Raw genomic sequence first — 25,599 nt, forward strand, 5'->3', positions numbered from 1 at the left:
TGAGTTGGGTTATAGGTAAAAGAAGCTTGGTCATATTGATAATAACCACTATTCTTCTATATGTTTAGAGATTTCATAATAAAAAGAAACACCTACCTTTGATATACATAGATTTCTGTGCCCTTCTTCCACACTCAGAGGGCAATCGGTGGAAATGAGATGCAGATATTATGCACAAGGGACAGTGTATCTCAGGCAGTTTATATCGGGTCTTGTGCCCTAGGTTATCAGATCTCCTAATCACTCACTGACACTAAAGTGTATGCTTTTATTTCCAGGAGTGTTTAGTCCTTGTTTCTATTTATTTCCTTGTCATTTAATCTCAATTGCAGCAGTGCTAGGTGCCACAAGCAGAGAATCAGGTGAAACCTCTATAAAAATAAATGCAGACATTCCCAATGGCGTCCATTCTAATAAAAGCAATGGATATCTAATTACCCATTTTCTTTTCGGAAATAAAGTCACTGACAGCATTATATTTCTGCTATCCAACCTGACTACAGATTATTTTCAGTATAAAAAAGCTAAGGTGTTTTGTTACCATCTAATGCAAGAATTTGCCTTGATAATAACCTCTATACTTGTGTTTGGAGATTTCATAATAATCTGCCTCTACTGTTCTTCCCAGTGTTGTTTTAATCACACTAAACTTTATTCCACAGCACTTACATGTAATTAATTATTCTCTCAGGGACCCCCTCCTCTGAGACTGACCACATATACAAAACATTTTTTAAAATGCAATGAAGACATGTTTACTAGTCGGAAGGTATAACTCGGAGGCAGAGTGCTTATCTAGTGCTTGCCTAGCGTTCATGAAGCTGAATTTCTTCTCCAGCGCTGCAGAAACTGCAGGGTTAAAAGGCGTTAAACTTTCCATAGTTCCACAAAGAACTTGTTTTATATTCAACTTACTAGAAAGTCAGTTTTCAGTGTTGGACTTTTTACTCAAAGGTCATAGGACCTGGAAATTGAAGAGGAAACTTGACATGCTCATTGCCATCTTGAATGTTTCACACCCTTTCTCTTTACCTGAGACACTTGTCCGCCTGTCCTTTGCCAGGTGGTGAATTCCTGTCTATCTGTTCAGGAACAGAGAAGTTCAGTTGACCTCCCCTCTGATGTGTCTCTCATTCTCTAAAGGATGCAACAATGTCCCCAGCACTTACTGTGTCTGCACTATTGTTCTTACCACCCTGTGTCATAATAGCATTTTACCTTCCTTCCTATTAGACTGTAAGTTCCTTGAAGGCCGCTATCATTAATTTCTTTCATTATGTTTTTAGGTTAAATTATATATTCAGCAACTGTTGTGATAAAAGGGAGATTGTTGCTGGAGGGCTTCTCTCCAGGTTCCCCAAGCCCCCGCAGTCCCACAATCCACTTATAAAATAATCACTCAGACGCTTATATCACTTATAAACTGTATGGCCGTGGCAGGCTTCTTGCTAACTGTTCTTTTATCTTAAATTAACCCATTTTTATAAATCTATAGCTTGCCACGTGGCTGGTGGCTTACCGGCATCTCTACATGCTCTTCTCCTGGCGGTGGCTGCAGTGTCTCCCTTCCTTCTTCCTGTTTCCCCAATTCTCCTCTCTCTTTGTCCCGCCTATACTTCCTGCCTGGTCACTGGCCATCAGTGTTTATTTATATAGAGTGATATCCACAGCACTTCCCCTTTCTTCTTTTTTTAAAAAGGAAGGTTTTAACTTTAACATGGTAAAATTACATATAACAAAACAATTACCGAGCAAGAATTATAGTTACAATATTAAAGAAGATGTCCTATCTATCTTATATTTGTGAGTTTAAGGTTTTATAGCTAACTTATCTTTTATCATAACTGAGGAAATTACGACTATCTAGTCTTCAACCACATCAAAGACCTGAGAAGGAACATAATGGTACCTGAGAAATGGTAGATGGATGCAAGCAACTTTCGGGAATCTTGCAAAAGTAGACCAAGACAGCTGGCAGCCTGGACAGTCACCTAATGTTTCTCAGCATTGTTGGTGCATTCAAATTGGCTACAGGCCTAGAGTATCTGACAGACCATTTTCAGAAGCAGGATTTCTGAAAGACCATCTTACCCTGTCTTGGCAGAGTACAGTGGTCGCTTTCCTTGTGTCCCGCTTGTCCAGAAAGGACAGCATTGCATTTGTACTGTCAGCCATCAAGACAAGGGCAGTTCTTTGCCCAGTAGGCCATTTTGTGCCAAAAAGACAAACTTCCAAATGGAAATGTCTTAGAAGCCCAACATTCTCTCGGGATCAAATTGGTGCAGCCAGGAGCAATTGTGTCTCACGGTCAACAGAATTCTAAGTTATTTAAATGCCATATTCTCCAGGTCTATGAAGTGTTTGAAGATTACCTATCTATCTGAAATATATCTATGTATACCTAGAAGACTTAACTAACATGGCTACAGATATGATTATCATAGATGACTAATTATTAATCTATTTTTTAATTATCCATTACAATTTTAAATGAGTTATATAAACACAACACCTCAAACAAAAATAGAAATATATACATATATAGAGAGAGTATAACAAAATTAACTTCAAGTTTGTATCAATGAACCAAAATTTATACCAATGTAAAACATTTTAAACATAAACTAAAATCTATACCAATGTAAAACATTTTAAACAAGTTATTCTTTAAAAGTAGGTTCATTAATCTACCCTTTTATCTTATCATCTCCATATCCTCCTATATATCATATCCCCTTTTGTTTTTTAGAAAGAGATCACATTTATAATCAACCTGTTTTAAATAAAAATATTGGTTTTTCTCTGTCCCACACCAGAGGGCTCTTCTGATTTGGACACAAGAATCCCTTAACCATTTTTTTTTTAAAGCAATATGTCTGGGTTTAGAGGGGGAGTGAGCCAATTCCACCTCTAAAGCCAGCTTGGTATATTTGGGAATTTGGGCGTAGCATCTCTTACTACTTCCTGCTGGAGGGGGCGCTGTATCTTATGGGACGCAAAGAAAATTTTAGACCTATGGGGTAGTCCGTGAGGCTGTATTGTGTGAACCAGTTGCCTTGAAACCGATCTGGATGTTGGATCATCTGGGCCATGGTGTCATCGGAGTCCTTTCAGGGGGTCTTGGCTGGTGAAACCTGATGTATCTTAATCTGGAACAAGTCCACAGCCTCTGGCTTTCTGTGGAAACAAAAGCAGAACCTCTTTTCCAAAGTAACATATCCTTATATCCAAATTTTGAAGTCAAGGTACCTTTAAAATATACATTTTGGCATAACTCAACAGCTTTTGTAATCAAATGTTTTTCTTTAGTTATGAATATCAAAGAGAACATAATCCAGATTCTCTGTGTGGTAGCCATCTTTACGTGGCTTATGTTTTATATTACCTTGAGCCTTGAGCCTATTGCTTTAAACTGTACCATTGTAAGCCCGAAACGGCGCTGTGGCTGCTGGCTCCGCCCACTTCAGCTTCCCAACATGGCAGTGGTACGTTTTCTGCCAGCTCTGGGAGTCATCAAGTCTCAGAAATAGTGGGTCTAAGCTTTTATCAAAGCAGCGTGTAGCCAGAAACCTCTTTTTTTTTTTTTTTTTTTTAAAAAAAATACTAGTAAAGACTAAATCTACCACACAGCTTAATTTGCCGCTGGCAGATGCCTCATTTCCGCCATACTGCTGGTCAAACGCAAACGCCAGGAACCCGCCAGTGTTCAAACCCGCATTTTGTGGTGTCTAGCTGCCCGTATGAGACAAGAAGCAGGAACCTGGTTTTGGCTCTGTTTAGAATTGGTTATTAAATATTCTCAGGTTTAAGGTGGAAACTCGAGCCATTGGGCGCCATTTGTTGCTGGAGGGCTTCTCTCCAGGTTCCCCAAGCCCCGCAGTCCCACAATCCACTTATAAAATAATCACTCAGACGCTTATATCACTTATAAACTGTATGGCCGTGGCAGGCTTCTTGCTAACTGTTCTTTTATCTTAAATTAACCCATTTTTATAAATCTATAGCTTGCCACGTGGCTGGTGGCTTACCGGCGTCTCTACATGCTCTTCTCCTGGCGGTGGCTGCAGTGTCTCCCTTCCTTCTTCCTGTTTCCCCAATTCTCCTCTCTCTTTGTCCCGCCTATACTTCCTGCCTGGTCACTGGCCATCAGTGTTTATTTATATAGAGTGATATCCACAGCAGGAGATTTCAAGTAAGTGCAAAAATAGTTTTTAAAAGGAGAGATAATATCAGCACTGGCTCTTGGTTTGGTGGAAAGAATTAATGTTCTTAATAATAATTTTTGACAAGAAAATGTGTCCTACCCTTAGGTAGGCAGTTAGCAGGATGAAAGACAACAGGTTTGGACCCCTCTCTCATGATCATTAGCCTGTAAAACCAAGGACCATAACCTCAAAACCCTGGTTATTGACTAGAGAAACGGGACTTGGATCTGGGAGAAGATTGGGTATCCTGAACTTCCCAGAATGTCATTAACTGTTAATTTTCTGAACCTGGTTCCAGGAACCCTGAACCTTAAAAGGCCACTCTTGAGTGGGAGGCTTTCTGATAAAGAACAAGACCACTGTCCTCTCTCTAAGAGGTGACCCATTTGGGTCTGCGATCATCCAGACATGGAAACACCCATCCAGAAAGTGGCCTGATCTGGGAGGTTTTTTTTCTGAAACAATATAAAATCTGCCTAAGTTTGGAATCTACACAATGGTCTCCATGGCTATTGGCCATTGTCATCTGATGGGAGTGTTATGCTCTGTGATGGTTCCTTTGGCCATTGTCCACTCTTGTCCCTTTATGATGACCTAGTTGGTCTAGAATGAACTGCCTACCTTCTGCACTCCATTCTGTGTGTTTTCTCTGGATTCTTTTGACATCATTCACCAAGACTCAGAAGCCCAGCGTGGGTTAGACTAAGGTCCTACTCATACCTTATTGTCACCTCCCTTTGGAGAGCTGCATATAATAGTTTACAGTCAATACAAAACTCGGGCTCCTTCAAAAGATAAGTTGATTTTCTTCTTTGCATCAAGACACAAGTTACTTTTATATTTCACACTGGAATAGAAAAATGATCCAGTTCACAACATGAAAAATATGCTAGGAAAGAAAAAGATCTTAGAGATAAGCCACAATTCGACACCAAGCCAAAGCCTCGCAGGAAGCTATTACTCTGTGGAGAGTAATGTGTTCTCTGGGCTGAACGCAGGGCTTGATGCACTCCGGCGGCACCATAAACAACAAAACCCAAGTTCGAATCACTCATGTGAACTTGTAATTGAATTTTTCAAAATATGATTTAATGCACTAAGTGGAGCTAAAGGTAAAAATGTTTCAAATATAACAGCTATTGAAATGTTAAAAAAATCAGTAGAGTACAAATATTAACACTGTTTTTTTTCAAGGGTTTTGAGAGCAAAACTCTCCCACTCCCTCAACCTAGCAGTGAAACACATGGTCGGAGACCAAGCTCAGGAGGAGTGGACATTTGGGGCCTGCAGGACAATGCTCTTCATTTTAAATGACACACTAAAGGAGAATGTGAAAAGCTTTAGTGTGCATCTTGTGTGTGTGAGAGTGCTAGATTAAAGCTTAAGAAAAAGAGCTGTAAAGATCAGCTTGTAAGACCAAGCAAGCCCCTAACTTTGAATTTGGGCATTTTCCTTTTTATTACAGTGTGTCTGTCATTTCACATGTCCCTCAACATCAGGCTGGCCAAGGACGTCCTAAATTTACAAATGTGTGAACTTCTTTTATTTAAATTTGAGCCGATGATGCTGTAGGGCTGAAAAGTCTGTTTATGGAAACCCCTTTCAGCTTTCTCGTGCCTGAGCTCAGCGTTTGCCCTTGCCCTGGAACCAGCATGGAGGGTTGTTTACTGCTCATTCTCCACAAGCCGGAGAAACACTTGGGGAGACTGAGACTCCCTGTGCTTTCTAGTGGATCTTGGGGGCTTCAAATAGGGGTGCAATGACATTTCTCTAGTACATGTTAGATGCCTCTCCTCCCCACCTCCTCCTTTTCTCTCCTTTCCTCTACCTTTAGCAGTTCGCAATTCTTACCTACTTCCCTTTGAGCTTCAACTCAGAATGTTTCCAGATACAGCCAGCAGATGGAGCAATTTACTTTATTTATACTTTCATCCCGACTAGACCAGCATTCGACTATCTAGTCTCTTCTCTTTCTATAAATATATGTGTATAAATGACATGTGTATAAATGACACGTGTATAAATATATGTTGCAAATATAAATACAATTTATATACATATAAATTTAGGTGTATGTTTCAAAACTTTCATAATGTGTAAACAATATATTAAGTACTTTTTGTTTGTTTTAGAAAAGTAGTGTTATTTGCCAGATGATTAGCTCAAAATTGTATTTTGCTATTATAGACCCCAAATAAGGAGAGTCTTAGTTCCTTTGCAGTCAGCTTCTTCTGCAACCCATAACCACACAGTCTGCTCTACAGTGCTGCAGAGTTAAAAAATGCTTAGCTATAATTTTGAGATCCTGTAGCAACAAATTTGAAAATTCTGACTCAGGTGAAGAACTCCAACAGAGCTTTCAAGTTGAAGTTTATTTATGGAACCATTTCAGCTACTAGATGATCCACCTGAGTTCTTGTCAATAGAGGATGGCTTCCTGGAGGAGATAAGTAATAACTTTATAGAATTTGAGATGTAATAGAATGTTATTGTCCCCTGGAGGTCACACTTGCCAACCAAAGGGTAATAACTTTTATTACAAGCCCAAATAGTCTATAAATGTTTCATTAAAGCCTTAAAATGCACAGTTATTAATTTTCCACCCTTTTTTTGATTTCTGGCTGTCACATCGAGATGGCTGAAGTGTTCCAAGAAACGTGGCAGAAATGTGATCAGCCTCAATTTATCATCTGTAATATTTCCTGCCGGGATTATCTGAATACATATGGATTTTAGTGAGAATTTTCTCAGGAAATTTCATTCTGATTTTAAATGCTAGACTCAGTGTCTAAGTTCTGCCTTAATCATTCCCTCTTCCAACATGCTCCTACTGGTGCTTAACTGGCTTTGAAAGGCAGCAGGTGGAGCGAGGAGGGAAGACATCACATTTTCTGGCTGTCTCAGTCGATTCAAAAGCATTTATGAAGCATCTGTCCGTTTAGGGCTCTGGTGTGGTGCTGAGCTGATTGAGCTGAAAAAGACATAGTCCATGTCCTTGAGGCAGAGAAGCTGCCTATCATTGACTCTAGGGAGAAGTGTTCTTATTTCTTCACTGTGGGAAAAGTTGCCATCGAGCAGGCTATGTGTAGGTTTAAACAGGTAGAAGATGGCCAAATTCTTCCTATTGTAGAAAACAGATAAAAAAATTCACATACTCAGACTTCAGGGAAATACAGTTCAAATTCCTGGGAAATCAGAATTATAGAATACTTAAAAAACAAAATATAGTTTTGACTTTCAAGTTAACATTGTAACTAAGGAAATATTGCAAAATCGAAGTCCCTTCAGGGCTCAATTTAATGGGTTAGAGAAGAGAATTTGAAAAGGTAATAAAACAGACTCTCACACAAAAGCTGCTTGGCTTTTGCATCTGAATAACATGGGGCATCTTTTTTCTTCCTGACCCATAAAAGGGAACCTTGATGCTCTGTTTCTCCTTAGCATAATTCCTGTGCATATTAACTTGCATATATAATGATCATGAGGACAGCTTTTGTAGGGCATGCAAACTTTAAGGACTTGTTCTAGGTTCTTTTGTTACAAGAATCAAGAACCCACTCAAAAGGTTCAAGAAACAAATGAGTTACTTTAAAAAAAACGAGAACTACATAAATATCAAATATAGGGACAGTATTGTCAGAATCTGGTTTATCTGCTTGTATAGCTTGCTTGAACGAGCTGGCTAAGGTGAACTTGGTGCACTAAGGCCTTGAGGTCATGGTCATGGTATAGTCCTGTGGCCATCTATGAATCATATGACCAAGACCAATAAAACCCTTAACAGAACTGAACAAAAAAGGGTAGATACCTTTATGCCTGGCTTTCAAATCGCCCAGAATACTCAATGCCTATCAAGAGTTTACAAGGTGTCAGCTTTTGTCTTAAGCCTTTTTCCTGTCACAAAACATTACTTGTCACAATTGTTAAATGTGGATCAGTGTTACCCCCAGTTTCCAAAAAAGAATATTAGGTACGACTGAAGAGTAAAATAACGTATTGATTTGACAATGCAGTATGGCTGGCACTGGACCCCAGCCATGGGAGTCAAGTCTCCCCTCCTACCCACTGCATGATGCCCCTTTGAACATTAGTGCTTCTTGACTCTAGGCAGAGGAGGGTGGGCAGCGAAGCTCTGCAATTGGTTCTGTGGAAAAATCACAGCCACATGGAAGTCAAAGGTATAATGATAATGATGGGGCTCAAGGTGGAGCGGAGGCTACAAGAACAGTATACAAATAGCAGAGTTCAGTTGGCCAGTTTGTTTATATTACTGAGGCCTTGCACATGCTCGGCAAGAGCTCCACCACTGAGCTACTTATAAAGACTCAAAAATCAAAAGGTAGCCCCCTGTTTTCTACCTTTTGGTTTTGAGTCTTTATAAGGTGCCCCACTGACCTTGAACTCTTAAACTTGGGATCTTAGCTGCCTCAGCCTCCCAAGTAGTTGGGATTACTGGTCTGGGTAACTAGGCCTTTCCTCTCCTCTCCTCCCCTCCGCTTTCCTTTCCAATGTTCTTTTCTTTTCTTTGAGAAGGTGGAGCTTCCAAGCTCCTATTCCTAATAGGAATATTCCTAATTCTCTCTCTCAACTTTCTGAGTGCTGAGATTAGAAGCTTCCGGTGACCTAGATTCTAGCAGCATCACACTGGGGTACAGTGTGATGGGAAAACAAACCAGAAGGAAACACAGAATATGCTTGAGGGAGAGAAAGAGGACTATGTGGTGGGAGAAGTTCTCAGGCAATGGGTTGTCAAGGTAAAAGTAAGGGTATCTTTGAAAATCATTTCTCAGAAGAGGATGGGAGCTAGGAGAGAACCCGGATCGCCCGGACCTCTTGCGAAGTTTTGACGGTCACAGAAAACAGCAAGCGAGACAGATAACGTGAGAAGGAGGCCGGCGCAAACTGAAGCTGATCCCATTCGAAAGATGAGGTGCAGGAGAGCAAACCAAAGGAGAGGCAGAAAAGCTGCAAGGCTTTGCCAGGGTTCAAAGCCCAGGACCACTGTTAGAGCCACGGACCTGAGTGGAGAGCCTGTGCTCCTTAAGAAGTAGAAGAACTTTCTGAGGCCACGGTGGACGGACCCTTTGCCGAAGAAGTCAGCGTCAAGTGCCCACAAGCTGTCAAATTCTTCCAGAAGGAAAGCCTGACATGGCATTCCCACCTGTCCCAAGATTGAACTCTCTTGAGTATCAGCGCCTGTGATCTTTACCCGTAGGTTTCTAGTAGGGAAAGGAGGAGTTCGTTCCCATGTTGACACTGCAGGTGGCTTGAGAAAATGCCCTTTGAAGATCCATGATCATCTTTGCACCCCATAGCAGCCTGAGTGCATTTCTGCACTTTGTAGCAGCCTGAATGCATTAAAGCTGTTCCTTGCTGCTTGGCTCTCCCACTCATCTCAGTGGAGAGGGAGAGTAAGTGTTTGGAGATACCTGTTCTGCATTCTGCTGAAATGCAAAGCCTCTTGTAGGCAGCAGAGAGTCTGAAGACCATCAAAGAGTATCTCTACAGTCTCTTTCCCAACAGAAGCAGTTGCATTTGTCTACAGCCTGGTAATGTGTGCAGCTTTTGGTTGTTATTGGTATGTTAACTGGGGGCTGGAGCATGGGGCAGGGCGTAAAGGAAATGCATAGGATAGTTTTTAGTAACCTTGGGGGATGACTGGGGAAACCATAAAAAAAAGGGAAAGAATAACTAACTAACCTTTGTTCTATGTCCTGGACGTTTTTTACCTGTCCAAACATTATCACTGGCACCATGAATCCTCATTCAGATTGCAAGAGACTGATTCAAAAGTTGTGAAAGCTGATACCTGCAGCCAGTGTGCTCGCTCCCTGTGCTTAATGTGGCCCACAGAGGACAAAGCCAGTCCTCAGATGACCAAGGCTGCCATTGTGGAGATGGAAGCTGACTGGAGAGGGAAGGTCCTTTATTGGTGAGTATACTCATGCACAGCACCCTGCCTTGGTGGGCTCATACTTGAAACTAGGGATAAAAAGCCGCTTTCTTTTCCATTTCTGAAGTTACTATTATTAGTTTGTCTGTCAAGCCACTGGCTCTTGTGTTGTGGGAGTGTTTGGGAGGGTCCAAGGTAGAGCAAGAGGACTGTGCTCTTAGAGTAGAAATTCCTGCAGCCTCTGGTGTTTGACTGTGGGGCCATTAGTGGCAGAGTTCAGTCATGGGAAGCAGAGATTTCATTGAGATTAATGTGAAAGTTGAACGCCTCCAAAAACCCTGGCATAAGAAGATTAGCCTCTGTATTGGATGTTGTCTAGTTCTGCATTTAGAGCTACGTGGGACAATTTGCATTGGATATTGTCTAGTTGTGCATTTAGAGCTACATGGGTCAGTCACAGACATGTGTTAGATGTCTGTGAAGCTTAAATGTGGACTTCGTAACATACTATCAGTTTTTTGTTTTAATAAATATAGCTTCCTTTCTAGTACCGTTGTGAGGATAGGAGACACAGGAACCATGAATGAGTGGCAGGATATTGTGTGAATACTTTCCTTTTGTTGGTTTGTTTTTGAGACAGGGTCTCTTATATAGTGCTGACTGTCCTGGAATTCTCTCTACATAGACTAGGCTGGCCTCAAAAAGTGAGTACTTTTGTCAAAGACTGTGAGTATGACATATCTCCTGGAAGGTTATGTATGCAGGTCATCAGGAATGTTCAAATAACTTTCTGTGGCCCATTTCTCTAAAATATTAATGAAATGATACCTTCATGTTTCCTTTTAAAAGTATAGAACTTAATAGAGGGTAAAGGTTCTTTAGACCACCTCCCAATCTTTATTCCTCCCCTGCTTTCAGATGTCTTCCTGGACTTTATTTAAATATCTATATTTATATATAGAAACTGTTGGAAATATACAGTGTTGTATATTCTCAAAGTATGTACATAATATCATAATGTTTATTTTCCCTATGATCTAATATGTCCTGTGATCTCAGTACTTGGGAAGTGGAAGCAGAAAGTCTCAGCTGCATAGTGAGTTCAAGACCAGCCTTGGTTACACACACGCACACAAATATAAATAAATAAATGTAATTAATTAAAAAAAACAAGCAAATGAAAGGACACCAGCTAATGACATTCTGCTGTACTCAGATCTATGTCTTGCTCAGCCATTATCAGAGAAGCTTCCTCCCATAGCAGATGGGAACAAATACAGAGACCCACAGCCAGACAATGTAAAGAGTGTGAGACTTTGGAACACTCAGCCCTAAAAGTGATGTCTCCATCAAGTCCTTTTCTTCAGGGCTCAGTAAACTCTGTGGAAAAAGGAGGAAGAAAGAGTTTAAGAGCCAAAGGAGATGGAGGACACCAGGGAATCAAGGCCTTCTCGTTACCACAGGCCGGGCACATATACCAACTCACAGAGACTGTGGCAGCATGTACAGGGCCTGCACAGGTCTGCACCAGATGGGGTCCTAGAGCTGAAAGGAGTGTGGATACTCCCACATCCCTAACCCAAAAGTTATCTCCCATTGAACAGCCACTTGCAAATGAAAAACTGGTTTTCTTTAAGAGGAGTCTCACTGGGGAAACAAACACAAAACAAGCTCAGTGGCATCTTTGGAGGTTCTATGTCTCATAATGTCGCATCAGGGATTTTTCTTTTAACTTTACAGGCCCTTTTCATATACATTATGGCTTCTGGATTGGGGTTTTTATGGGATTCCTGTGTATGGGAATGTCTCTGTCTCTGCATCTCTCTGTTTCTTGTGTTTTTCCTTTGGCTCTTTTTCTTGTTTGGTTGCTTTGTCATATTCTGATTTGTTTGATTTTATTTATCTCATTGTATTTTATTATATTATGATACCTTAGATGCCTTTGTTTTCTAACGAGAGACAGAAAGGTGTGGATCTGATGGATCTGATGGGAGGTGGGGTGAGGAAGAACTGGGAAGGGCAGGGACAAGGGAAATCACAATCAGGATATATTGTATAAAAAATTCTATGTTCGATGAATAAGGAAAACAGTTGTGCAGAGATAACTAATTAAATTTTCACTAAAACATCATTTTCTCACTTCACAGTATGAGGCTGGTGTTGGGCATGAGCTTCTTAGCTACGGCTTGCATTTCTTACATACTTGTGCATCCTGTGTGACTGTGCTCATCAGTCATTAATCACCAGTCAAGGAACTGTCTTCCTCCCCATAGCTAATCAGGCAGGAACAGGTCATCTGTCATAAGAGCCCGCCAATTATTTTTAAAGTGCCTAGTATCAAAATGTCTTTTCAAATAGAGATTTTTCTGACCAATATAATTCTACCACAGTGTTTGTTTGTAAGATATATAGGGAACATTGACATTTGGTTGTGGGAGTAGACGTAAATCAGACACAGAGAGAGACCTGAAGTAGGAGACGGAGTTATGAATAAGCACATACTATAAATGCAGAGGAAACAGTTCAGGAGTGAGAGTCACAGGAGAAAAGACAAAGAGGACTGAGTCATCAGAGCATCTGTGCTGCCTCTCGCTGCTCAGAAGGCAGCAAGACAACCCAAGCCTGTGGCCGTGTTGGGGGTTTCAATTTCTGAGCTGCATTTCTTCCTCTGGGAGGTTCAGGTGAACATGGAGTGGGCTTTCTGTGCACATCCTTCCCCTTCTGCTTCCACTTGTGTCCTTACAGGAAATCCATCTTCCTGGAGGTAGCCTGAGTGATTTTCTGCCAAGCTCGCAGTCAGAAAAACCCGACACATCTGTTCTTCTAAGTTTGTATTAATTAGTTTGTATTCTCTGTAATATAATTAAATGTAACAATATTCATTATAAATACAAGTGTCACCATTATGATAGTATTTAGAAATGTTGTGTGATTATAAAATTCGATATGCACATTACCTGTTTTGGTCTTTAATTCTTTCAATAAACATTTACAATTAACAGATTGTTTTTCTTCATAGATCCAAATCACTCTCTCTCTCTCTCTATATATATATATGTGTGTGTGTGTGTGTGTGTGTGTGTGTGTGTGTGTGTGTGTGTGTGTATAGACTGGAGCTATTTGATTTTCACATTCAATTATTTTCCCAATGTAGTTACTTATTAGGCCAACATTTGGATTAGGGTCATCTATATGCTTGTCCAGACTGGATTCTTCTGGAATGTATTAGCCATGATCTGCAGACCTTTCAGTGGATAATGACCTTCTTTCTTTACCAGGACCATGCTGAGTTGTGGGTCAGAAGGAATAAGTAGGGAAGATGTCTAGGAGGACATTGTCTCTTGCCACAGCTGAAGCCTCTGCTCATTTTTAGGCAATACAGCGGGTCCAGCATCCCCTCAGATGTGGGATGTTCTGATCCCCTCAGATGTGGGCTGTTCTGAGGAGTCAGAGTTCAGTGCTCTTGAAGACCTTATCTGGATATCTCTACCTCAGGTTCCTAATCATCGCCCATCAGTGCAGGAGATGTGGTGGGGCTGTGAATTCACCCTTTTCTGAAGTTTGCTCTTAGAGCATGTCTGTCCTGTGGCTGTGAGAGAGAAATATCTGCAAACATTGCCGTGGGAGCCTTCCCACTCACATTTTGCCTTAAGTGGCTAATTGGCTAAACTGAGCCTATCATTTTCTCTCTTCTGTGCATCAATAACCCTTAGCGACAACTAAACAAATCCTCCAGTCCTTATAATTACTGTTTCTTCCATATTTACAAATGCCAGGGATCTCACAGAAGCCGCTGTAGCCCCTCAACCTGTCATCCCTTCCAAGTCACCACAGGTGAAATTCTTGGTAATTGTCGTGCTGCAGCCTGCCAGAGGCCCTCAGTGCAAAGTGAACACCAGAGATGGAGGCCTGGCTGCCATCTGGCTGGGGAGTGATCCAACTTCAGAATCACATCCCAGGCACTGCTGGTTTCCCTTTCTTTGCCCAATCACTAATTTCGGTGGGCTGTGGAATGAATAGGTGGTGAGAAATTACAGCTAGCTTGTCCTTGAATGGAAAATGTGGAGTAGCGTGACAGATGAAGAAAACGAAGAGCATGGTGTGGGAGAGAACTAATTAGGATCACACTGAGAGAAGTCAGCCGCTGTAAAAAGAGGGGCGAGTGCAAGGGTCTGAGTGGGTGAGCATAAACAGAATGCCGTATTGATCAGGTGGTTTCTTCTGTGAGAAAAGGGACGGGAGGAAAGAAATCATATAGCTAAGCTTGTGGATGATAATAATATGTCGTAAAACTGATGTTTATTGAAGCCTTTTGTGTGTTAGCCATGGTTCTAAATTCATGGGAAGAAATTAGTTTTCATTTAATAATACCAAAGATCCTTTTAAAATATTTCCTTCCAGGCCTTCGACAAATTCAATATATTACGGGGGGGGGGGGGGGAATAAGCCAAGTGTTAAAACACACCATTTTCTTACTATTAACACCATTTCCTTCTGCATTTTTCTTATAAGAGTTAGGATTCATATTTTTCACTTTGTACACTCAAACATTTGAAAAAGACAGTTATATGCATTCCTTACTGTTTCATTCCTTTATCTATACTCCAACCCCTTTACTTTTAATTTGATGAGTGGGCCTAAAAATAAAAATTGGCTTGTAGATGGTGCATTGAATATGTAATGAGAGTGGAGAGCTGTGAACATTGCTTTTCACAAGGCTTCTGGATTCAGGGGCCCAGCAGGCAGCGATTTATTACAGTATAGTTGCTACAGAGATTGTAAAAAAGGTGACGCTTTGCCCTGAGCTAAGAAAAAAAAGGGGGGGGGCAAAGTTAACAAGAAGCTGTATAGTTTCTCACTGTGCCAGATATAGATATTAAGGATCAGGAGTCAATGTGATGGGATGTGTACAGCCTAAGAGGTCTTTGACAGTTTTTTTGGATGACAGACACCAAGCAAAGTCCTTCCTGCAGTCCCACACATCTGCTTTTCACTAAGACGCTGCAAGTTCCCTATTTTATATCCATTGTTGAATGAGTAATCTCATGATCATTGCAACTGAATTACTGTGAACATAAAAACCAAAGATTTCTGAATTTTAAGATGATAGACGCTTATACACATTAGCTATATGAGCTGTTTTTCTCTATAAACAGTGGTGCTGGTGAATTTGAGCCGTAGAGAACAGATGTGTTAGGCGGTAGTATTCAACTTTGTCAAAATTAAATTTCCTCCAAGTCAAATCATAGTTTAACAAAATAGGACCACCAAGTTGCGATTTCCTCATTGATATTGCCAATTATTTTTGAGTCAGTCCATACTTTGTACAAACTATAAAGCCAGCTGATTGTCACTATGTCTGGAGAGCTCCACATTGTTCCACCTGCTGCTCTCCCTCTTGGGATGGCATGTGAGCAAGGTTTCAGCTTCTTTGTTACTGTTTCTTTGGAGTGGGGAAAGAACTGGCATAAGAAAGGAAATCACTTTGTATAGCTTGGATCTCAGATTAGCTGCTTAGCAGAACTGGGTACGGATTTAGCTGCTGGTGGGCACTCTTTTTTTTTTTTATTTTTTATTTTTTTAAATAGAATCACCTACAAAAAGACCAAAGACTATGAAAAGATTCATTACAAAGTCTGCTTATTGTTTTTACCCAATCATCTTTTCTTCTGGTAAGTGTATGTGTGTATGTGCATGTAGAAGCTGGAGATTGACTCTGGGTGTGGTGTTGGTGTAGTTTGATGCTGACTTTACACAAACTAAGCTAGAGTGATTTCAAAAGAGGGAGTCTTTATTGAGAAAAGGCCTCCATAAGATTGGCTTACAGGTAAGTCTGTTAGACATTTTTTTTTTCCCGATTAATGATTGATGTAGGAGGGCCTAGCCCATTGTGGGTTTTACCACCACTGGGCAGGTGGTCCTGAGTTCTATAAGAAAGCAGGTAGGGTAAACCGTGAGCAAGCCACTAAGCAATTATGGCCGTCATTTTAGTTCCTGCCTCTAGGTTCCTGCCCTGACTTTCCTCAATGGTGGACTTTGATGTAGAAGTATAAGATGAAATAAACACTTTATTCCCCCAAGTTGCTTTTGGTCAAGGTGTTTTAACAGCAATAGAAACTCTATCTAAGACAGCATCCTTTCTCAGTTACTTGCACTCTTTTAGACAGGGTCTTTCAGTGAACCTGGAGCCCACTTACTCGTTAGACTGGCTGGCTAGCAAGCCCCAGGGATCCTTCTGTGTTTGCCTCCTAGTGCTGTGACTACAGGTGTGCACCATAGCTGTGTGAGGGCTGGGGCTTGGAACTCATGCCCTCATGCTTGAATGGCAAGCACGTTATCAGCTGAGCCACCCGCCCATCAGTCCTTCAGACATCATTCAAACATCTGGTAAACCATAAGCAATGAAAATGATCATTACACTCTTTTCTTTGAATTTAATGGTTTGATGGTTCTGAATGGAAGGAAATATTATTTATTTTATATTTTGCTTTTGTGAGACACAATCTGTCTATGTAGCCCAAGGTCACCTCCAATTCATGAGCTTCCTGTCTCAGCATCTTGAGTGCTGAATTGCAAGTATTTTATTAATATTAATTAATATTAATATTAATAATTGCAGTGCCATTATTCTCTGCTTACAAGGTTACCTTTTAATGAGATAAATGACCAAATAATTTACTAGTCAATGCTTTTTTAGTTATAAATGGCAAAAACACACTTAAGATTGTTTAAGTGATCCTGGAACTACGACAGTTAAGACATTACTGTGAATTTTTCCAAATCGGCAGATAAAAAAAAAAAAAAAAAAAAAAAAAAAAGCATAGGGACAGCAAAACTAAGAGCCGGTTGACAGCATTTTTGTGAGCGTGTGTGTGTGTGTGTGTGTGTGTGTGTGTGTGTGTGTGTGTGTGTGTGTGTGTGTTGCTTGTGCATGTATATGCATGTGGAGACAAGAGGACAGCCTTGGACATTCTTCTTAGGCACTGTCCACATTGCTTTTGAGATTCTGTCTTTCATGGGCATGGATCTCATTTAAGTACACTAGGCTGGTCAGCGATCCCTAGGGATCCTCATGTTTCTACCTCCCCAGCCTTGGGATTGCAAGCAGGTGCACTACCATGCTTGGCTTTCTCCTCCTCTCCCACATGGGATTGAACTCATGACCCAAACCTGCAGTGTCAATATCTACAGGAAGAAAGCAGGAGAGCGTCTAGCCATCAAATAAAAGAGAGCCGAGGCCCAACGGAATTCATCTGCTGTGAACAGACAATCTGAGAACTGTACCTAGTATTTATAGGGGTTTTGACTAATCAGAACAGGTGAATGAATAGAACTCAAAGCATGTGCTGAAGGGCCTAGAACAAGGCAGCCGCCAAAGCCACTTTTAAATCTGGCTCGGAAGGATGCTGCCTAGGATAGACTCATTTTTGAGGACACACTACTTGGAATAAAAGCGAACTAGGTCAGTCAGGGCAGGAGAACTGAGAGAAGGGGAGAGAGGCCTGTGGAGAGGTGAGAAGGGGACATGCCTGGGGAGCACAAGGAAGCAAGCTGCCATGTTTCTGTACACCAGAGAGGCACTGCGGAGGAGGGACCTACGGGAGTTAGAAGACACTTGCCACTCTGACTTTTCTACAGCTTCAGGGGAGGGAATTTCACATAAATGCAGTTATAAAAAATATCAAGATCAAATTTTATTCAGCTACTACAAGAAAGGAGGCGAAGGATCAGAGTAACATTCCTAAAAAATTTAAGCAGCTCAGAAGGTGATGCTCAGACTAGAGCCAAACAGTCCTGTGGTTTGAATAAATTAGTGCTCCTCAAGGGTTTACTGGGACCAAAGGCTTCAATGCTAGGGAGGTGGAAGGCTCGGGAGGCTGAGTGGGAGGTCCTTAGGTCATTGGGAATGTGACCTCAGAAAAGAGGGTGTCACACTTCTTACTTCCTGTTTGACATGTAAGCTCTTTGCACATGTGTGCCTTTGTCACAATGTAATGCAGCCAAGAACCACCCCAAGGTCGGCAGCATGCCCTTGATCCTTCAAAACTTAGCTCAACAAACCTTTCTTTCCTGAATAATAGCCCCTTTCAGGTGTTTCATTACAGAAATGCAAACTGAACTAACACAAATAGTAACTACTTCAAAACAGAACATCAAGCAAGAAATACAAGAGTCGAGCTTAGAAAAAAACTCAGAAGCGATATGTGATATATTGACAAAACTGATGACAGAAAAAAAGTGTTTTTCACAATTGAAGACTTAAAAAAGAAGGAAATAGGGACTGGAGAGATTGCTCAGTGGTTAAGAGCACTGGCTGCTCTTCCAGAAGACCTTAGTTCAATTCCCAGCACCCACATAGCAGCTCACAACTGCCTATAATTCAAGTTCCAAGGGGTCCAACACCCTCATACAGGCAAAACAATGTACATAAAATAAAAATAAATAAAACATTTTTAAAAAGAAGAAAATAAATACAACAGTGCTACCTTAAGGCATGGATGTAATCAGCCACTTTTAAACTCCAAGACAAGCCGGGAGTGGGAGAATTAAAGAGGAAAAGGAGGGCATTGATAGAAGTGACTGAAAGCTTGTATAATGAGACAACTGAGTCAAAGATGGAAAAGGATTAGGAGTAAAGAAGAAAGACTGTGCCATGGTTTGGTGCCCAATGGACTCAACCAAGTGATCACATGTGCCTGTGGATAGGGAACACACAAAATTAGCATATAATGATGAAACTTAATACTTAGCTCTCTGGAAGTGCAACCTCCTATAACAGGGGTATTAGTGTTTTTTTTTTTTTTTTTAACTTCTGCATATTTTTAGGAGTTATGCAATGTGGGTTAAAAATTATTTGGGGAAAAAGTCTCTGAGTGATAGATTTGTAAATGGCTCCTGAGTGGGCCATTGTCACTCTTTCAGTCTGACCTTAGCTATATTTAACTTGGCTCTTTGTAACCCTTAGGGATTCTAGTCACAGCAAAATAGTTTAGAAATTTAGAATGCTTTATGAATTATATAATTAAAATGTTACTGAGAGCATGTATCTAGCAAATAGGATTCTAGATTTCACAGATATTAAAAACATTACTAATCTATTTATAGAACATTTATAATTTCCTCAAGAAGTATGTTCAAACATACAAACATATAAGTGAAGAAACATCTCAAAGTATAAGGAGTTGATTATCTGTCTACATTCTACTTACCATATAAAATTAAAATTAAAAAATTCATTAAAATAATGAAAAATAATAAAAGTAAAATAAAGCATTTTAATAGGCCACAATGACATGACAGGCACCATTCTGTTTTATTATTATACATTTTAAATCTGCAAAATAAGTATACATATATAAATTGACAGAGATGGTACATTGGACGTCTAATTGAACTACTACCTCATACTTATAATTTTTGTGGATTTAATATTTAAAATATACCCTTAGTATATTTTTAAGTACCTAGGTCATTTTTCCTAACTATAGTCACCATGATGTCCAACAGATGTCTGTTCATAACTTCTGTCTAAATGCAGTCTTAGATTCTTTGACTTCCCTCCCCCTAATAATTCCTCTCCTCCTCTCTACCTTCTAACTCTCGGCAACCACCATTCTGCTCTCTGATCCTTGAGCTTGACTTTTAAAAACACACATATAAATAATATCATATAACATTTGTCTTTTTGTTGGTGTGTGTGCTGTAGAATGTCCTCTAGGTCCATCTATGTTGTCACATGTGACAGAATTTCCTTCCTTTACTCTTTTTGACCTGTCTATGTGTATGTGTGTATGTATAAGTGTGTTTGTAAATGTATGGATTGACATTGTGTGCAAGTGTGCACACACGTGTATGCACATGGATGTAGAGGCCTTAGATTTGTGTGTAAAAGTGCACCAATGTGTGTGCATGTGGATGTGGAGCCCCTAGTGTGCCTTTGGACTCTTTCTCTATTGCTCTCTGTCCTATTAATTGAGGCAGGGTCTTTCAGTTTACCCAGAGCTCACCAATATAGCTGTTCTGGTTATTGGGTTTGCTCCTGAGATGCCCTGCCTCTGTGTTCCTAGCAGTAGAATTACAAGGGACCACCATGTCCACATGACATCTGAATGGCTTCTTAGGACAGGGATTCTGGTCCTCACATTTACATGTTTACTTTAACATGCAAGCTACCTCCCCTCAGGTCAATTTCATTAAGGTCAAGATACAGTCCATTCTTTGTGTGGGAATGGGTGTGTACACACCTTATTTATCTCTTGATGGACACTTTAGTTTATATCTTGATGCTTGTGTGTGATTCTATAGTGAGTATGGAAGTGTAGCTCTCTCTTCAGTATACTGGGCACTATCATTCTCATCATTCTCACTCTGTATGGAATTGAAGGCATAGCAAAGTCCTATGGTTGGTGAGAGAAACATGTAGGAAGTGAGGAACAGGGAATTAAATGCAGGCATCTTAACCCTAGAATCTGTCTTAAAAAAGACAAATACATAAACTTTTGATAAAGTCATGTAGCAATAACAGACATTAAATGAATATATCTACCTCATAACTATCTACCTATTTTTATTTCTCAACTTTGTCTTCATTCCAGACAAAAATGTATTTTTGAAAACGTGGTTTGTGATTTCAATATGAAGCAAAGTCATGAGCTACAGCCACTTTAAGAATTTATTGAATAAATCCTGTTCTGTTCATATGAACTATGATACAGTTGAAAGGTTAGCTGGCAACATTCAAGTCCTAACTTGATACAATTGCATGTGTATTTGGTTTAAGAATTAGTATTTTATGAACACATAAGCATCATTGTCTTTCTAAACCTCTGAAATGCTGTGTTAGCTACTTTTCTCACCACTAACAGAACACTTGGGGGAAGCAGTGGCCTGTTTTAGTTCATGGTTTCAGTAGGCTCAATCTGTCATGGTGAATAGATATGGCAACTAGAGTGACTCCATTTTAGTGGTTGCGCTCCTCCTCTGGTGACAGGTAAAACCTTCAAAGACTTACCTCTCGTGGCCTATGTTGGACAGTTAGGTCTGGTGTCCCTAACTAAGGTTTTATAACCTTTCTAAGTAGTATCCCCAGCTGGGGATCAAGTGCTTAAGAGGAGCATGTGGAAGATATAAACATAAATTACAAGGATCCCCCAACCCACACTGGCAATGTTTATTCTGTTCATTCTATGCATGAAACAAACATACAAACCAGCAACACAACGGTTGATTGCAAGATTGCAGTAGAAGCACACTAGCTTGGATGATGTGCAAAATGATTTTTTGCGGGGGAGAAGGAAAAAAAGATTCTGAGGCATAAAGAATTTTTTAGGAGAAAAACGCAATTTAGAATGCTGTGGTTTCTTTCTTTTTACTCATCTCAACTCTTCTCAGTTTATCTGCACAAATATTTTTCTCTCAACAGACTGTGCTGGCTTCACTGTTACGGCCCAGAGGGCTAAGGATAGTCTCCAAACCACATAGTAAAGCTGCGAGTCTCTAGTAAAGTGACTCTTCCTCTATTTATTTGATTGAGCTACAGAATAGCTTTACAAAAGCCACATAGTTAGAATGTGAGTCTGTGTGTTCAGAGTGAGGGATAGTTCCTAGAAGAAGTTCTTGGAATAGTCTCAGAAGAATAGGATGAGGCCAGAAAATAAGAATTAGGTTTTTCCACTATCAAAATGGAAAATAAAGCTGAGCATGGTGGCCAAGCTGGTCTATAAAGCAAGTTCCAGGGAACCGGAGCTGCACAGAGAAACCCTAGCTCAAAAATAAATAAATAAACAAATAAACAAACAAACAAACACACAGATGCTTAAGTTATATGTTGATTAGAAACTATGCTGCAAATATACATGTGACTTTTATTTGTTTAGTATGGCATAAATTAAATAGAGTAGGATTCAACATTTTAAGTAAGCTGTTTGATGAATTTGGAAAATGTGGACTATAATAGCATCTCCAGGAAGTTCCCCTGTGCTCCTTGATGTCAGCCTCCTGCTGAAGTTCCAGAACTTTTTTAGGGACTCAGTGGAAAAGACATACTTCTTGAGGGAAAAATAACAGATGATAGAATGACCTCCCCTTCTATGGGGTATTAGCTGGAAGTTTTCTGGAAGAGAGTTTTGGGAGTTAAATATTTTAGAATAAAACCAACAACACAAAAGAGCAAGAGAGAACTAGAAACTTGATGGTGAAGGGGTTGATCCTGATTATCAACTTGACTGTTTGAGTGATGCCTGGAAAGGGTGTGTCTGGGAAGATGTTACAGGAGAAAATTAGCTAATGTGGAAAGAACAATCCTGAATATGGTTGCCATGGTCCAATATGCTGGGGCTCCTGATGGAATAAGGGCACAAAAGATGAAGTCTGTTAACACAGGCATTCTCTTTTGGTATCTTTTTGGCTGCTGTGATGTGAACAGCTCTGTACCCCACTCTATTCCTTGGTAAAATGTAACCTCTGAAATCATGAGCCAAAGGAAATCTCTCCTCCCTTTGATTTTCCTTACTCAGTTATTTGTGACAGCCATGGAAATGCTAACACAGTATGTGGCATTTGCTTTGTTTCCTTGCCATATGGGAGAAGTTACAGTTAGCTGTCACCAGGTTTCAGCATATACACCTGAACGTCCTTTAACCCCAGTCTGGTAAATTCTGAGTCATTTATTCAATTGTATCTAAGGAATCTGAAATAAGTGGATGGGCTCAAATAGAAGTATGGTCTACCTCATGCTCATGTAGGGTGGGTTCAAGTGGACAGAACAATGGTTCTCAAGAATTCTTTGCTCAGAATGTCCAGGCATCTGATCTACAGCAGAGTGAGTTGTAGATCATGGTATAGCTATAGTTATAGGAGCACATGTGACTTAGAGGACCAGCTTCAGGGTAGATGGCTCAGGAGGTTTTTAGAAACCTCATCTTCTGTAGTCTTTACTTTCTCAGTAGAATACAGACAATAGAAGACAGGAAGCTTCATCACACGCACACACACACACACACACACACACACACATAGACACACATGCACACACATACCCCATACTAATGAACACATGCACACATACATGCACATATACATACAACACACACATACACACAAAACAATAGGCATACACACAATACACATATATATACACACAAAACACACCTATATACACAACACTAATGCGTATACACACACCATACATACATCACACTCACATGCACACACATACATACACACACACACACACACACACACACACACACACACACTCTTACACACAGTAAGAGAGAACTCTATGCTTGACTTTTTATTGGGTTGTAGAATACTATTTAATATTATATTTACTATTTAAATTAATACCTCGTATAACTTTGTGTGTTTTAAAGTATCTTTTTTTGATGTCTTACATTTTATTTACTTACTTATTTGTGTGTGCGCGTGTGAGCACATGTGTGCCACAGTACGTGGTTGGAGGTCAGGGGACAACTATGGGAGATGGTTTTCTGGTACTGTTTGGGTCTCAAGGACCAAACTCAGGCTGCCAGGCTTGGCGGCAAGTGCCTTTTTCCACTGAGCTGTCTTGTGGCTGCACTGGGGTCCTTTAAGACAGTTTTCCCCTGTGAGTCACAAGCTGGCCTGGAATTCATGCTTTTCCTGCCTCTGCCTCCTTAGTGCTAAAATTGAGGCATGTGCCAGCACGCCTGGTGTATATTCTGGAGTTTTTTTTTAAACAAATGTCTGTTGGGTACCAATTTTCTCTATTCCAGGAGCTGCTTAGATCACAGCCACTTCATCCTCCCTGCCTCCCATTACCCTTCCCCCTTCCCCCTTCCCTCTTTCCCTTTATTCTTCTCTGCTCTTCTCTTTCTTACTTCTCTGCCTAGAAGAGTTTTATGTTGGTTTAGGTCATGTTTTAGAGAATTATCTTTGTGTTTCCTTTTTAAAGTTCTATGTCCTAGAAAAAGAGCATTTTGAAAGTCTTTCTCCCAAAGGTAGCAGTTACGTTATTTCTGAGTTCGTCTTTTGATTCAAGTAAGTAGAATTGCCTTTAAGTAGGCTATTATTTGATATCTGTGAAAAGCACTGAAAGGCTTTAAAATTATAGCCCAGTAAACTCCCTTGTCTGATATTACACCAGGGTTAATCCACAGAGAGTCAGAGCATTTCCACATGTAAATCTGACTTTCAATTCTTTTGGGTCTATCTCACCCCACATTTACTAACCCGTGAAACAGTGTAGGAACCCCTCCCTCGGGGCAGAGAGGACTTGGGACAGAAGTCCATGACTGAAAAGAGTTCAATTTTTTGGAATTTTATTTATGTCCAGTGTCTTAGGGAATATGAACATTAATATTTACTACTTGTACAATGATGAAATAAAAGGTTTTAAATATAAAAGTATGCATAGCATTTAAAATGTGAATACAACAATATCTTGATTGATACTTTCTTTTTTGTGTGTGTTGTATGCATGCATGCTCATCCATATGTACCTAGGGGAGCCAGAGATGGATTTGGGGTAAGCTTCTTTTTTCATTTCCACCTAATTTTTTTGAGATGGGATCTCTCGCTGAGCCTATGGTTTACCTACGGACAGGAGTAGCTGGCCAGTGAGCTCCAGCAGCCCCTCAGTCTCTGATTCCCCCATGCTATGATTGCATGGCAAGCTTCTTATGTGGGTACTGGGGATGCACACTCAGATCCACATGCTTGTGTGGCACCCGCTTTACCGACGGGGCCATCTCCTCAGGCCCTTCATCTATACGTCTCTAAAAACATCTAGAGTTGTTGTGGCCACACAGAAGAGTGGGAACATTCTCGTCTCAGTCTCTGGTTAGTAACAGGGGAGGAAAAGGAGAAGGCAAAGAGGGGATATCAAGTTTAGGCTTTGTAAGTTACTTAGATCTTGGCTGCTGTTAAAAGGAATTTTATTCCAAGTGGCCAGAATCTTCAGGTTGGGTGGAATCAATGGTGTCCTGGGAGAGGAATCTTATTCTAAGCAGTTGAGCTGTTGAAAATGGCCCACTATTGGAATACTCATCCATCATATGCTTAGATCCACTCACCCGTGTCATCCATTCATCCATTAATTTATCTATTTTCTTACTCACCCAGTCATCCAAATGCTGTGAAATCGCATTAAGCCTTTTGATTCTTGCTCCCTAGCGTGAGGTGTTCCCCCGGGCTGCTGTACTGCTTTCCCTTCTCACACACCTCAGAACACCGGTTTCCTCTCACGGTAACATTTAAAATCACAAAATGAACACAGGTCTCATAACAAAGAAACAAAGAATGGTTTCCAGAATATTGAGATAAAAACTGGAAAAATTTGCTATGGCCACATTATATGCAGGGAAAAACACTGGACTGTTAGCATTTCTAGTTCCTCTTTCTAATGTTAAAACTTGTACTCATGTTCACTTCAAAGCAGCACAGAAAATAACTCACTAGTTTGTAAACTTTGGCCCTGCGTTCTGCATTCTCAGGACTCCATGAAAGGACATATACCTAATT

This window comes from Peromyscus leucopus, chromosome 4 (genome assembly GCF_004664715.2).
Source record: "Peromyscus leucopus breed LL Stock chromosome 4, UCI_PerLeu_2.1, whole genome shotgun sequence".
In the NCBI taxonomy this organism is placed as follows: Eukaryota; Metazoa; Chordata; class Mammalia; order Rodentia; family Cricetidae; genus Peromyscus; species Peromyscus leucopus.